The sequence below is a fragment of the Rhipicephalus sanguineus genome, chromosome 11 (genome assembly GCF_013339695.2).
Source record: "Rhipicephalus sanguineus isolate Rsan-2018 chromosome 11, BIME_Rsan_1.4, whole genome shotgun sequence".
NCBI classification, from domain to species: Eukaryota; Metazoa; Arthropoda; class Arachnida; order Ixodida; family Ixodidae; genus Rhipicephalus; species Rhipicephalus sanguineus.
Genome location: NC_051186.1, coordinates 9700010 through 9716224, shown reverse-complemented (window position 1 = coordinate 9716224; position 16215 = coordinate 9700010). Strand labels below are relative to the sequence as shown.

The following is a 16215-nucleotide window of genomic DNA, read 5'->3' as shown; positions in this document are numbered from 1 at the left end:
ACCAATCTCTGCATTGCAGGCGTCACGAACCAAGCGAAACGCCGACAGCCCCGTTACGACCGAGGAGGACTTTTAAAAAACGCTTGGTTATGACATGCGAAGCCAGCCGCAGTGCACGTGCCAGCCCTGCATGCGCACGAGCTCCGACCGTGGGGCCAGCGCGCGTGACGGAGGAAGAAAGCGAGGATAGAGGCCAGTGGCTCGCGATATCGACAGACTCCGCGTTCGCCCTGTTTCGTCCTCGTTCGCTCTATTGGTTACCCTGCCGACGCCAACGGCGACGCCGCTCAATGCAGGAACGGGCGCCTAAGACCTACGCTCTAGAAAGAGGAAGCATAGCCATGCATGGTATAGTATAGCAAGGGTTGGGTAAGAGAAGTGAGGGAAAGGAGGAGGTGAGAGGGTAAAGCATAGCATAATATTGTATAGTACAGTATAGTATAGCATGGGGTGGGAAAGGAAAGTGAGGGTGAGAAGGAGAGAAAGGAGGAGGGCAACGCCACCAGCTCCGGTGCTACCTCAGTGTTCGCACCACTAATGCGCAACTGCCCCAATTTTTTTGGCACTAACATTGATTTTTGTCAGGCCCATGTAACGTGGTAACGCTTTGGGTGTTCCTCGAATAGCGGGCATTTATTCTCATATATGCTGCCGGATAGATTTTGTTAAGTGGACTTAGATTGCCATACGTATTATTCTGCAGGCGACGGACTGTTTAATGCTGTCATGAACTGTTGCGCCTCAGCTCCATCTAAAAGAAAAGTTCCAGCATAATAATAATCATATCTGGGATTTCACGTGCCAAAACCACGATATCATTATGAGGCACGCCGTAGTGGAGGGCTCCGGAAATTTCGACCACCCGGTGTTCTTTAATGTGCACTGACATCGCATAGTGCACAGGCCTTCACCATTTCGCCTCAACCGAAATGCTACCGCGGCGTCTGGGATCGAACCCGCGACCTTCGCGGTCAGCAGCCGAGCACCGTAACCGCTGATCCACCGCAGCGCACAATGTTCCAGTAGGATCACATCTTGGCCCGTTTGTTTACTCACCTATATTCCCATCTTCAACTAAAGCTGCAAAAGGTTTCTCAAACTTAAGTTAAAGGTTTTGCAGGCGCAATGCCGTTATACCAGGAAATGCGCCTAGAAAGCTTTCACTACGCAGCCAAGTACCCATGTAAGCTTTTCAATTAACTCGCCTACTTGAGTCACCTGCTGCATTCCCAGACATGGCCCACTTTCACGGAACTCGCAACAGCATACTTACCTGGTGCTGGGTTGGCGGTGATCACTGAGGCCGTGGCCCCGTGCTGAGGCCTGTCCATTGCACTGCGGCTGGCTGAAGCACGCCACTTCCCCAAGTCGGGGTAGCTGGAGCATGTAATTTTTGGTAGTGGGGCTAGGCGTACGCGCCAGCCCCCTTTCCACTAATCGAAAGGAAGATGTAAAGTGCCCGCTCTGCCGCGTCGACTGACATAAGGTTGCTTTGTAGACTTGAACGTGGCGATATCCTGGAACCAGCAAAAGTTTGCGGGATGATGATGGGTGGGCGAAGCACTGGGGATCGTTCGGTAATCGTGAATCTCCCGTTAGTAGTACTTGCCGTTTTGCCGCCGCTTCTCGCGCCCTCGCTACCGGAGTAGTAGCTTGTCGTCGGCGTTCCCGTTGAGCCGCCGATATGCCGCGCCTTACGTTCGTTTTCATCCATGGTAGAAAGAAAATGTGTGGTCTGGAACACGCTTATATAGTGTACTACAAGTATCTATAGTCGGTGACAACCTAAGAATAAATATAAGCTCCGCCCACGAGGCCGCATTGCTCATATTTTGCATGCCTCCGCTCTACAAACGAAGTAGTTCCTAAACAATGGCAATAATTTTCACTCATATAAACCTTATTTTCCAATACTGCACTGATATTGAAATAAACAAAGCAAAGCTAGATAAAATAAATTGTGAAGGCACGGAGTTCAGCGTCAGCATAACAATATATGTGTTGTTGAAATCGCACCCCCCGCCGCGTTCATCTCGGAGTCTATACGAAAAAGTAATGTACATCTCAAAGGCGATGTTTCTGAGCAGTATCTAATATGGTATTAAAACAAAGAATGCCAGATTTAACATAAAACTTAAAATAAAGGAATCGTTATTTCACGGTTTCACAGAACAAAATAGGGATATTAATCGCGTTTAATAAGGCCGTTTGTAATTTTTTTGCGAAACTCTCGCCGCCAGTTTTCTTCACTGTCTGCTGTAACTATGGCAACTGTGACTCAAAGCGAGGTATGGCGAAGTGGTCTGAGATCGCCTTTGTGAATTTCGACTCTGGTGTTGCCGTAAACACCGCATTTGCGTTTCTAGTCGCCGTGCTTGTCATCGTGTTTGAGGAAGACGCCCATGCTTCATTGGAAGCCTTGTTTCATCGAAATAAAAGCATGTTGCACACATGGCGTTTAACTGTGGCGGCCATTGCGTGCGTTGCCGTTCACGCCAAGGAGGGGTACGCGGCTAAATTGACATTGACTAAAAGCTTTACGTGGGATTGTTTCTCGCTTCGACAACTTCCAATGGCACTGCCATTACCCCTCAAGCCCTTGAACATTCAGGTTTTTAGTTAATTTATTACTTATCTATTACATAACTGCGTCACCCCAGTGGAAATTACAGCAGAAGAGGGGCTCCTACCTTCTATATATGTATCTGTGCGAAGGTATATATATATATATATATATATATATATATATATATATACGTAGATTGTGAAGAGGCTGTTATCGGTTGCCATAAGACGAATAGGAAAAGGATACACGCTTCTCAAAAGAGTTTGTCAACGTTTCGATCGGAGACCGATCTTTATCAAGGGAAAATTTACGAGGCTTCGATGCGCTTTTATAGCATCGTCCTCCGTGCAGGTAGAGCGACAAAAAAAAAGAAAAAAATGCAGAAATGATAAAATCGGGAGGCCGAAAGATGACACATATACACTCGGACATAAAAAAAGCATGTGCATCCTCGAAGAACAAAAAGGAAAACATATAGATGTCTACATAGGTAATCTCGGTGGACACAATCAGTAAGTACATTCCTTTCGTAAATTGTCAAGCCCCAGCTCTCCGGCTCCCCCCTCCTCATTTGTTCGTGAAGCATAGTGAGGGGGTGAGGCTTCAGAAGAAGGGATAAGCGCTTAAAAAAAGGGTCTATGCACTATACGCTTCACGAGTCTAATTTAAACAAAATATCACTTCGTAATACATGAACGCGATACACGCGAAAAACGCACGTTAGACAAAAACAAGGTATTCCAAATATGATATCGTGAAATATGATGCAACGCAATAAAAAACAAACGCTTTCTTTTCACTCAATAATAGTTTTAGCGGCGTCACTTCAGTTACGATCACAATCCATGCATTCGACGATTCACAGCGAGCGCAGCATTTCACGGTTCGTAGACAACGATTACCTCGCACGGCGTTTCTCATTGCAAGGCGTTTGTGCATCGAGCGCGATACTTACGCGACGGACACTTCAACCTAGCACATCATTCTGGGCTGGTGGAACTGAATTCCGTTAAGACGACGCAACTGCGCAAATGGGCACACGTCACATAATCACACACGCACCAGGTTACCACAATTATCTTCTTATAATGCACACACCACTGCATATTCTCCACACCTGGTTTGTTTACTTTCGCATTGTGTTGCACTAACGGGTTATGTTGGTCGCTTTCTTTCTCTCACGCTTCGTCCGCACATACGTCGCTTATATAGGCGCACAGCACGGCGCATATCACAATGGATCACCAAGATTCCCATGTCGCGAGCTCCAAGCAACACACACACGCGCACATGTGGCAACGCTAATGCCATGGCTTTTGCGGGCGGTAAATCGTACACAGACGCGCACATTCCGACTTCACTTTCACCTCACTGCACAGGAATGAACGCGACGACAATCGCCGATGTGGTGACCCTCAGGCGATATGCTTGATGTATCCGAGCGATGAAGGGAACACACGCCGTGTTGCAACTTGACGCTGCCGAAACGACGGAACGCGCTAAAGCGTTGCAAAACACTCCGAGCTGCTGCAACGTCGGCGCACTTCAAACGCGGCACAGTCACAAGGTTCTACTGCATCGAATGACGACCGGCGAGTACGATGCTGGGTACGTGCGAATAACAGTAGGAAATAGCACCTTCTGGAAGAAACAAACACCGCAGGAAATTCGAAATGACGGATCTCGGTCTCGGTGCAGCGGTACCTCGCTTCTCGTCGCGAACGGCGCCATGTTGCATTTTTCATTGGTTCGTCTTAACCGTTACGTCAATGTAAAGATTGGCCGTAGTTGGACGCGCATAATACAAATGGACAGCGGTATAGTTTACTTTTTATTCTTAGCTTGTCACCGACTATAGTGCGCTGTACGCGCTTACATACGCATTTGCACCAGAGCGTCCTCTCGTGTATTTCCACTCCAGCGTGCATTGCGCTGTCATGTGCTTGATTGATGGGCACTTAATGTAGGTATTGTAAGCACATTTATCGTACTTCATCGTTCACACTTGTACATAACCATCATCATCGCGATTGGGGTTGGTTGGTTGCTGTTCTGAGCCGAGGCAGACATCGCGGAATAAACGCTGCTGCTGGCCCTGCCTGGTGAAGTCTTCCTGCGTCTTTCAGAGTGGTGGAGGTGCGGGGTGTTTTTGACCTTTTTATTTTGTGGCAGAAAGAGAATGTGTGGTATCGAATGCACCTCCAAGAAATGAATGATGACGAATGGGCGAAGCTAGGTCCTAAGGTTCATAATGTGTACGTTGTTGTCGCCGACTAGTATAAAGGATTTGTGCTTGTAGGAGTTTTGTATTGTTCTGTCACGATTATGATTGATATTAGTGTACTATTCAACCTTTTTTTTTTTGTCTCACATATGTTACCCGAGCGTTGCCCCATATAATGTAAATCGAGTAACATAAAGTGACATAAAGAGTCGATGACAAAGCTCGGTCCTAAGGTCTATAATGCGTACGTTGAAGTCGCCGATTAGTATAAAGGGTTTGTGATTGTAGGTGTTTTATATTGTTTCGTCACAATTACGATTGTTGTTCGTCTGTTGTAAACCTTTTTTTTATTCAGATACACAAATATGTTTCGACTATAGCAACTGTTTTCTAACCACCATGACAGAGGACAGTGACCGTCGACGACAAAGCTAGTCCTAAGGTCCATAATTTCTACATTGTAATCGCCGACTAGTCTAAATTGTATGTGCTTCTAGGTGTTAAATGGGAAGCATTTCTTAGCGAACATTTGGCACTTTGAGCGTTTCTATCTATCTATCTATCTATCTATCTATCTATCTATCTATCTATCTATCTATCTAGCCGCCTGCGTCTTGGTGCTCTCATGATCACCTTCTTAACTTGGTGTAGACCAAAATTGGCATGGGAGGGTAAGAAGATTTGACGAATATGGCTGTCGAGTCATGACATCAATAACGTGAAAATCCTCTCGCGTACGTCGTCAAACCCTCGCCTCCAGGCACGTGTGGCACATATCCGTTTACCACGGACCGCGGTGTACGGGTATGCGCCACAGGTGATTGACAGTTTATATCTACCCAGGAAGGGTGAGAACAGACATTGGTGATTTAAATGAGAGAACGTTAAGAAAACTGACATCGGCAGCGTTGACCAGACCCCCCGAACGGAAAGAATAAGAATTAGGATCTCAGCAGGAATCGAACACAAGCATGCTGTGTGGCAATCGGGTATTCTACCACAGAGCCACGCCAGGTCTATAACTGGTTTGGAAAAACAGCCTATGCAGACGTAATGTCAGTGCAACGTCAGTTGTGGTTGGGGTGCTGGCTATCTAATTTTACAAGAAAGCAATAAACACTACATATGTACTCCTACGATATAGGCGTCATATCAGACTAACGTCTGTGGTTCCAGTGTTGGCTCCGCTTTTATAGCAGTCTAATAAACATCACATTTGTATTCCTATGATTCAGCAAGCTATATTGAAGCATTGCTCGACCCCGGTGGAATACATTAACGAAAGTCACGTGTGATATTCACATGATTGTAACCATAAGGTGCACTTAGTTTCGATAATACTGACGTATGTACTCTAACGTGAGGGCTGACGTTACGTCGCGCCATAAGTTACCCTTTAAACGCCAGTGTTGTCGACGTGCCTGGTAAGCCCACTATGTGTACATAGCTACTACACTTACAAAAACACGTCGATCCACCTCGCAACGCTTGGCTCAAAGCCATAAAATACAGTATAGAAGTACTCGCTGACTGCTTCGCATGAAACCGATTCCCACAGCGCGTGGGATCTGCCGAATTTTTTATATTGTTCTGTCACAATTGTGATTGATATGAGTCTATTCTTAAACCTTTTTACATGGTTTTACATGTTGGTGCTGTGCCGTGAGCACGTACAACACCACACACCGGACAAGCCTAGACCCTAAGGTGCTTCGCCCCTAAAAAGGAGGTTAAGAGCTGACGCTCCCATAGAACTCAATGGCGCGAACTTACTACCCCGCGTTGCCGACGTTTGGCTGTGGCGGAAGTTAGTCATTTCAGACCAATATTCATCGGTCAGATGGCAACGCTCTTATTTTCCGTAATTGTTTAGTGATTCCCTATTTTGTCTAGTTCAACAGTTGATGTGAATTGAGGCCTTGACGCAATTGTTACTTCGATTAAATTATAATAGATGGAGGTATAGAGGTAATCATAATTCACTGAGGCTTTATTCATCGCGCTTGTCTTTCTTTTTTTTTTTTGAGCAAGCGGTCATTCTTCATTTTAATTACACAGATTTTCCTCAATGGTTTAACAGAGGAGCTGTTTAAGTTTGGAGTAGCGTAGTTTGTCGACCGCGCAAAATTGGCAAGGCCGGGAGAGTGAAGGCAAGAGAGAAGAAAACCGACTATAGCTATGCAGCGCTACGGTAGGAGAGGTGGAGGAGAGCATTGCATAGTAAAGCGTAGTAGAGTATAGCAAGAGGCGAGAAAGCGAAATGAGTAGGGGTGTGCGAATATCAAATTTTTCGAATACGAATCGAATACGAATATCCACCTTCGAATATCGAATCGAATATCGAATATCAAAGGAAAAAAGCCTCCACAGTAACAATATTTCATTTAACATGTAGCTATTTGAAAAAAAGAAACATTAACAGCCTGACTGGCAACACAACATACACTGCTATCTCCAGAACACAATGTCCAGGCTAGCACAATGCACATCACAACACAAGCAAATATCACGGCACAATGAAAGTAATGAATACATGTTATCATAAAGAAATATGAGTTGCTCCACATGATCAGGCAGCAGGCGCTCCCTTCTAACAAAGACAGCTCCCCCCCCCCTCCCTGCCACTGAAAAGGCACGCTCGCTTGGAACAGAACTGGCTGGTATAGGGAGGTACATGGGGCAAAGCTTTGCCAGATTGGGGTATCTGAAGGTGCCTACAGTCCGCCACCAGTCACATGGGTCACTGTCTTTCTTCAGAAGTGGTCTCGCATAGTGAACGAGTGGTAGTGCTGCACGTTACGGCCGCATAATATTGAAAATGTACGGTTACATGATCGCCAACAGCGCTGCACGTCGGAGACGCACCAGCAATAAATCATACGTATTGGGGCCCTCGTCGCAGGCAGATATCATGCCTCCGTGTACTTACGATGTTTATCGCTCCTCTCGGCAACGTTTTTAGCTACACGAACGCAGCAGAAATTTGGAAGACAAGTTATTTTATGCATGATAATCGAATCGCATATTCGAATTCTTCGAATATTCGAAGTTATTGAATATTCGAAACTTTTCGAATACACAATTTTCGAATCGAATACGAATATTTCGAATGTAATATTCGACGAATATTCGAAACTTTCGAATATTCGCACACCCCTAGAAATGAGGGTTAGGGGTAATGGGGCGACGGTGAGAAGGAGAGAAAGGAGAAGGGGAAAGGGCATGGCCACGTATAGTGTAGTATATGCACGGGTGGGAACGGGAAGTGAGGGTGAGAAGAAGCGGAGAGAGCAAAGGATGGCCGTGAATAGTATAGTATATGAAGGGGTGAGAAACGAAGTAAGGGGGAGGAGGAGTGATGTGAGGGTAAGGAGGGGTAGGGTAAAGCATAGTGGGGCCATGGAGAGTATCGCAAGAGGTGGGAAGGCGAAGTGGGGGTGACGAGGAGTGATGTGAGGGTAAGGAGAATGGAAAGGAGGAACGGATAGGGTGAAGCATGACATAGCCATGTATATTTTATTATAGCAAGGGGTGCGAGAGATAAGTGAGGGTGAGGAGGATGGAAAGGAGAATTGGGATAGGGTAAAGCACAGCACAGCCATATATGGTACACTGTAGCAAGGAGGGACAAAGGGAAGAGAGGTTGGTGAGCAATGATGTGAGGGCGAGGATGAGAGAGGTTATAACATAGTTTAGCGGAGGCGAGTGGAGGAGGCAGGCGAGTTGGATGTTGCAGACAAGCTAAGGAAGGCCACCAACTCCACTGTTTCCTCAGTATTCGCACCACTATAGTGCGTAGCTGTGCCTATTTTTTTTTTCTTGCAAGGCAAGATAAAGCCTAAAGTGTAAAATACAGACTTGATGTTTCAGCATTGGCTGGATGTCCTCGAAAAAGTAGTGCATTGCAGTTTCCCTACAACGTGAAAAACAAACTTTATGTTACAACACTGACAGGCCTTTTGCCTCTTATGTGTCGCCTTCACTAAAAACTTGGAGCTCAAGCGATTTCGTTCTCAGTGTGGCTGTGTGGCTTGTTATGTAATGCCTGCCCTCCAAGTGCCTTGAAGGTGAAATGGACCGTAGTGCTCACTTCTCCGAAAGTCCGGATCTTAACTGGTGCTACAAGAACGCTATTACACGGCTAATAGCCCAGAAAAACCTATTTGGCTCATTAATTTTCACAAAGACTGTACATAGGGCGTTATCACTCACGAGCAATAATAATAAAAGGGCAGCCTCCACACTCCCATCACTGGCTGCAAGTTGGAGGATTCTTATGAAAAGTTTGATGATGGGGGTAACGAGGAGGTTGAAGAGAAGCTAAAATATCAAAGGTGTAATAATGTGAACCGCGCCCACTTCAAATTCTTTTCCTTACCATATGTATCACCCATTGGAATACACTTCAATTAAGTGCCCATGCCATCAATATAGTATTTGAGCTAGAGCCAGAGAGATAAAGTGAACACAGTGATCAACCGACCCACAATAAAGCGCTAGAGTTGTAATTGCCAACATATGTTTGTCATATGTTGCCGGACAAATTTCGTTAAGTAGACTTATGCCGGTGTCACACGATGCACTGCTGATCGCGATTACGCTAGATTGGGGTTCAATATGTCAACAATGATTGACTCCCTTCTGGAGCTTGCGTAAAGAAGCCAATCATGATCAAGAAACTCGACCCAGACCAGGCCCGATCGCAATCAAAAGTGACCGTGTGACACGGGTATTAGATTACGATATGTATTAGCCTGACTTGTTCTAAGACAGCCGACTGTTTGGTGCCAAGGGCTGTCGTGGACGATTGTGCCTCAGCTCCATCTAAAAAGAATGCTCAAGCAGGATCGCTTTTTTGCCCGTTTGTTTGCTTGCCTAAATTCCCATCTGAAACTAAATCTGCCAAAGATTTCTCGGGCTTAATTTAAAGGTTCTGCAGACGCAATGCCGCTGTACCAGCACATCTGTCTGGAAAGCTTTCAGTGCGCAGCCATGTCCCCATGCAAGCTTTTCAATTGATTTGCCCACCTGTGTCACCTGCTGTCTTCCCAGACATGGCCCGCTTTCTCGGAACTTGCAGAGGCATACTTACCTGGTGCTGGGTCGGCGGTGATCACTGAGGCCGCGGCCCCGTGGTGAGGCTTGTCCATTGCACTGCGGCTAGCTGAAGCACGCCACTTCCCCAAGTCGGGGTAGTTGGAGCATGTAATTTTTGGTAGTGGGGCTAGGCGTGCGCGCCAGCCCCCGTTACAGAAATCAAAGGAAAGATTAAGTGAGGCTCGGAACGGATAAGTTGTCGCGGTGTTTTTCTGTGCGCCAGTGCCGTATGACGGAGCGAAGTTGCAAAGTGGGCGAGGGTAAGCGCATTCCCACTAAGCGCGCTCAGCTAGGCCCATCGTCATAGGCAGTTCCTTCTTGAGGATGTGACCTCATAGTGGTGCACTTGACGAACCATGCTTTCGACTTATCTCATGAGGGGCGTGTGACGTATGGTCGTATGGTTAAACAATTGTTATAGCGCAAAATCAGGACAAAGACAAGAAGGTACGCGAAGACGAGCTGTCTTTGTCCTGATTTCGCGCTATAATAATTGTCATGACCTACCAACTAGCCCCCAAGCCGCCACCCTTCTATGTTTAAACTTCATTTCCTCGATTGCTTGCTGCAATGTTCTCCTTCAGAACTTAAAATACGAGCAAAACTCTTTGCCTACACGCGCTACCTGCTCGTCTTAAGTGCGCTATTATGGGGTGACGTCCTTAAAAAGGAACCGACCGGCAGGCAATGGGCCCAACTGAGCGCGCTTTGTGGCCATTCGCTTACCCTCGCCCTGTTTTCAACTTGTCTCCGTCAGATGGCGCTGTCGCACAGAAAAGTGGCCGCTCGCGCACGCTAGTTTTGGGCGGCTGTACAACATTCTATCGTGTTCTTCTGAGGCGGTGGACACTGCCAAACGGCGTGCTGAAACCCTGCCTGGTTGTTAACACAAGTCAACACAAGAACCTTCATTGTACTATGACTCAATTTAAGGACAAAGAATGCGACGTGAGTGGCGTCGACACGAGTCCCGCCCAATGACTGGGCGGCGAAGGCAATTAAAGAGGCTCTTAAACGTTTCAAGCGCACTTTAAGGGCCCGGCTTGTCCATTCACTGTCTCATGTCGCATGGTCACGCAGGGGTCAATACAGGCCCAAAACAAGGCTAACAAAGCTCAAAACTAGTGCAAAATAAACTGACAAGGTCTAAACGAATATAAACTACACAAATGAACAAGAATTAATCATAATAGTTTGCCTAAAGCCGCGAAAAACGCTTCTAAAGGATCCGACTGATATCAGCGCCTCGCGAGAGAGGGCGCCACCGCTTCGGCATGCGCGCGATTGCCAAAGTAATCGCTGGGCTGCCCATGCTACGCACTTCCGGAGGTTTCAAGGTAGTGTAGCTGCATTAAAGGGGCCCTGCAACACTTTTTGAGCAGGGTCAAAAAGCGCTGCCAATCGGTAGTCGAGGCTCCCGAGAACACGCGAGCCAAATATAATAGCGACGCGAGCGGCCTGGAATTTACAATAAATTCTCAAAGTCAGCTGAAAATCGCTTCCTCTCCTCTCGACAAAGCGCCGACGACGCCATCTGCCGCCACGCCTCGGAAGCGCTCGTGGGGCCCGGCGAGCAGTGTTCCCGCGAGCGTCTATACGCGAGTGCACGGATGGATGCGTTTTTCATCGTGATTTAACGATTCTGGCGGGCCTCAGCGATGTCGAAAAATAACTAACTACTGCGTTGTCGGCTGCTCAAACACACACAAAAAATCGCCAGGAACGCACATCTGCAGGTTTCCGGTGCTATTCCATGAGCGAAAGCGACGGCGGCGGTGGATTGCGGCTGTACGACGTAGAAGCTAAGCAATCGCGCTTTGTTTACGGCAGTGTTAGAACGATTACCGTGTTTTTATTTCTTCTTTTTTGTCGCTACGTTTTCAGCGAACGCTACTACGTTTACACTTGGTCGCCTCGCCTGCATTGTAGACACTACAATTCACATGAGGTTGTTATTACTGATAAGACGCGATACCTTGGCTCTCTTGAAAAACGAATGGCGCGAAGCGCAATGCGAGAGAATGTAGGGCAGGTGACGGCTCCTTTAAAAAGCGCCGTGGAATCACACGTGTGCCGTACGAAATCGGCTGCATTCTACCTATTGATGGCACTGGAATGCGATCATCGGTGCAGAATGTTCGCTGTGCGCTTCTGCACCGACGATGACAAGCTCATCGTTTATTTTTTCACAAGTTTATCGTGCTGGTTTCAAAGTTTTACCAACGCTGACTCTTCACGTGGCCGACCCTGTGAAATCTATTCGGCGGTGCGACAGCGCTCCCTCAAAATCTACTATATCAGCACATGGCACGTAAACGAAGCTACTGTGTCGAGAAAAAACATTGGTTCTCGCGTCAACGCATGCAGGCGTTAGTGATCGGGACGTTATAAAGAAAGCGGTGTACTTACGATGAGCTCCACTTCGTAGGAGAAGCTTGTTGTCGATTGTCTGTAACAAACACTTGTCGCGTAAGGGGACATTGTCGTCCCACACAGCTGTGACATCGGACACATGTCCACTATTATAAAGTGCGGCTCCTTTGCGCACACTGTTGCCGCAAAAGTAATTATCTGGGACGCGCACAACCGGCGAATCGCACGCGCGCAAATGAGGCGTCTGCTACGCGACCCGCGAGCGGTTCCAACGGCCGCCGCTACGCGGCTTTCAGTGGCGCCCCTATAGGCGCTGCGCATCGCGGATATGACGCGATTGTCGGCAGTACCACCATCGGCTGATGTTATAATCACGATAACACCCTCAATATTACCTGATGATTTAAAAACTCTCTAGCAGAACTATAAACTTTGACTGCTGGGGTCAAGAGGACAAGAGAGGACTGTGCTGCTTTGAGGCAAGAGAACAAGGACCTAGCTGAAAGGCTAACTAAAGCCGAAAGCAAAATCCTAGAACTAGAACAATACAGCAGGTTCAATAATGTAGAAATAAATGACTTGCCACGCACCGTTATGGACAGAGCCACTGAGATGGCCTTGAAGATCGCGCAGACTGTCAAGGTTCCTCTCGACCTTGTAGACATTGACATCGCCCATAGCGTCATGACCAAAAAAATTCGGCAGATCCCACGCGTTGTGGGGATCGGTTTCATGAGAAGCAGTAAGCGAATACTTCTTTGCTGTACTTTATGGTTTTGAGCCAAGCGTTACGAGGTGGATCGACATGTTTTTGTAAGTGTAGTAGCTTTGTGCACATCGTCGGCTTACCAGGCACGTCGACAACACTGGCGTTTAAAGGGTAACTTATGGCACGACGTAACGTCAGCCTTCACGTTAGAGTACATACGTCAGTATTATCAAAACTAGGTGCACTTTATGGTGCAATCATGTGAATATCACATGCCACCTTCGTTAATGTATACCACCGGGGTCGAGCAGTGCTTCATTATAACTTGCTGAATCATAGGAATACAAATATAATGTTTGTTAGACTGCTATGATAGCGGAGCCAACACGGTAACCACAGACGTTAATCTGATATGACGCCTCCCTCACAAAAATATATTTAGACAGTCTATAGACACTCTAAAAATGGGTTTAGACAGTCCATGGACTGTCTAAATTAATTTTTGTAACAGCTGTATCGTAGGAGGCGTCATATAAAGAGTTTCATCTTGAACACGCCGGATGTTGTCTTCATCGACGCCACGACCACGTGAAAATATGTAGTGTTTATTGCTTTCTTGTAAAGTTGGATAGCCAGCACCACAACCACAATCGACGTTGCACCGACATTACGCCTGCATAGTCTGTTTTTCCAAACCAGTTTATAGACCTGGCGTAGCTCTGTGGTTAGAACACCTGATTGCCACGCAGAATGCTTGAGTTTCATTCCTGCTAGGATCCAAATTCTTATTTTTTCCATTCGTTGGGTCAACGCTGCCGATGTCCATTTTTCTTAACGCTCTCTCATTTAAATCACCAATGTCTGTTCTCGCCGTTCCTGGTTTATCCTGGTAACTTTGCAGGGCCATTTAAATGCCTTCGCCGACCAATCGTTGGTACTATAGTGTTGACGCTACTCGCGTCGCAGCCCTTGTTAACAGCGAAGCCGTTTAAGCTATCAGTAACTTGTGCTCCGTCGTGCAATATTCCACATTCTCATTGCCCACTGGCAGTGATTTTGCTGTGGGAAACACCGGCGCACACTGCATGCTTCGCCCCTCCACAGGTTTCACGTTGGTGGAGGTGAAACACCCTTCCCCGCATGCTTCGCCCCTCCCCAATTTCGCGTTGATGATTGAAACTGGGCCATGCTGAAAACACCTTACCGGCGCGATTCCCGTCGTCTGTCGTGCTTGTACAAATAACCTGGTTCTTTTGCCAGTCAAACAGGACGCAATGCATTGCAGTCAATGTGGCTTATTAGCGGCATGAATTGGCAGCCTAGAACAAAATGGCGGCTCGCCGGCTTGTTCTCCGGACGCGAGCGTGCACGTTTGGTTGGGCTGTACACGAGAATATGGTGCTCCGGTGTATATTTTTTATAGCTTCCTTTAGATTTCAGCAACTGGGGGCTGGCGCGCACGCCTAGCCCCACTACCAAAAATTACATGCTCCAACTACCCCGACTTGGGGAAGTGGCGCGCTTCAGCTAGCCGCAGTGCAATGGACAAGCCTCACCACGGGGCCGCGGCCTCAGTGATCACCGCTGACCCAGCACCAGGTAAGTATGCCTCTGCGAGTTCCGAGAAAGCGGGCCATGTCTGGGAAGACAGCAGGTGACACGGGTGGGCAAATCAATTGAAAAGCTTGCATGGGTACCTGGCTGCGCACTGAAAGCTTTCCAGGCAGATGTGCTGGTACAGCGGCATTGCGTCTGCAGAACCTTTAAATTAAGCCCGAGAAATCTTTCGCAGATTTAGTTTCAGTTGGGAATTTAGGCAAGCAAACAAACGGGCCACAAAGCGATCCTCCTTGAGCATATTTATTTTTTTTAGATGGAGCAGAGGCGCCAGTGTCCGCGACAGCACAAAACAGTCGGTTGCCCCTGAAGACAACTGCGGGCTAATACAAATATCACAAAAATTGGGGGGACGCTTAACCTTCGCCTTTAAGAGTTGAACACGATAGGGATATCCTGCCCCTAGTGCGCACTTGGAGCACTACGAGTGTTTAACAGAATGCGCGCACTAAGGTGTGTGCTTTATGTAAAGGGTAGCATGCTTTAAAGCAGGGGCAGTTATGCGCGAGAAACTTTTTTGAGATTGCGATGCACCCACTACGTGGTCTTAAAGGAATATGCGCAGTAATGTGCCTTCTGTAATGGGTGGCTGTCTTTAAACCACAAAGTCGTTATGATAATGACATGGTGTGACGCCCGATGGCAATGTATGCTTGTACCACGCAATATTACTGCGATATTGCATCTCGTACTGTGACACCTGTATACAGGACGCGTATTTTTGGGAAGCATGACAGTTACTTTCAGTACAACTCCAAGCAGAGGCGTGGCTGTGTGGTAGAACACCTGCTTGCCACGTTGAAGACCTGGGTTCTGTTCTCACCCGGACCCAATATATTTATTATTTATTTTATTTGCAGCTTTTTCGATTTTGCGGTCACGGACAAGATGATTTTTCGCTCACAACCAACGGTGCTGACGCCGACGGCGTAATTTCTGCGATACGAGCTCTTTAACGCTATCGCGTTAATATAACTAGTCTTCTTGAGTAAATCGGGGGAGGGGGAGTCCTGATCCCGCTTGTGTTTAGGTTGGGGGGCCCACCCTTTCCAAATGTCCCCCTTGAGATTGTTGGGACGTGTGCACGCGCGGGAGAAGTACTTCACATCGTGAGTCGCAAAGTCATATTTGCACGCTGTCCAGCGCGGTCCTGAAAAATCAGCTATGACTGATCTAAAGAGCTGGACGGATGGCTCGTGCCAGTGGGCCCTTGGAATAGGGGCACCACCCTGCCGGACAGACTGCGCTTTTCACCGCCCCCATTCCCTGTGGGACACGGGTGCAACTCAGCCTGTCATGGTTTCTGTGCATAATAATGTTTTTCTACTACTACTATTATTACTACTACTACTACTACTACTACTACTACTACTACTACTACTACTACTACTACTGCTACTTACTACTACTACTGCTACTACTACTACTACTACTCTCCGTAAAACCAACTCAGAAATTTGAAGCCCCTTCCAATGAGCAGAACCGAGGTACGTCGGCTTTTCCCGGTCCCTGCAAAGGGCCTGAGTAAAGCCGATGAACGAACCTTAAGGCGCCTGCAGACCAACACCTTGTTGTGTCCCGCAATAGTAAAACATTTTGACCCGAAAGTTGATGGGCGGTGCCCTCACT

The 16215-nt window shown here is 47.3% G+C and overlaps 3 non-coding genes across 3 annotated transcripts; 2 read left to right on the top strand and 1 right to left on the bottom strand.

Moving 5' to 3' along the window:
• The first annotated feature begins 1265 nt into the window (after positions 1–1265).
• On the top strand, positions 1266–1428 carry LOC119375697 (U1 spliceosomal RNA). The gene has a single exon (XR_005180442.2). It is a non-coding gene; the product is annotated as a U1 spliceosomal RNA (small nuclear RNA).
• Positions 1429–9874: 8446 nt separating this feature from the next.
• Positions 9875–10036, top strand: LOC119375672 (U1 spliceosomal RNA). Its single transcript, XR_005180421.1, has one exon. It is a non-coding gene; the product is annotated as a U1 spliceosomal RNA (small nuclear RNA).
• Positions 10037–14413: 4377 nt separating this feature from the next.
• On the bottom strand, positions 14414–14576 carry LOC119375720 (U1 spliceosomal RNA). The gene has a single exon (XR_005180454.2). It is a non-coding gene; the product is annotated as a U1 spliceosomal RNA (small nuclear RNA).
• Between the last annotated feature and the right edge of the window lie 1639 nt (positions 14577–16215).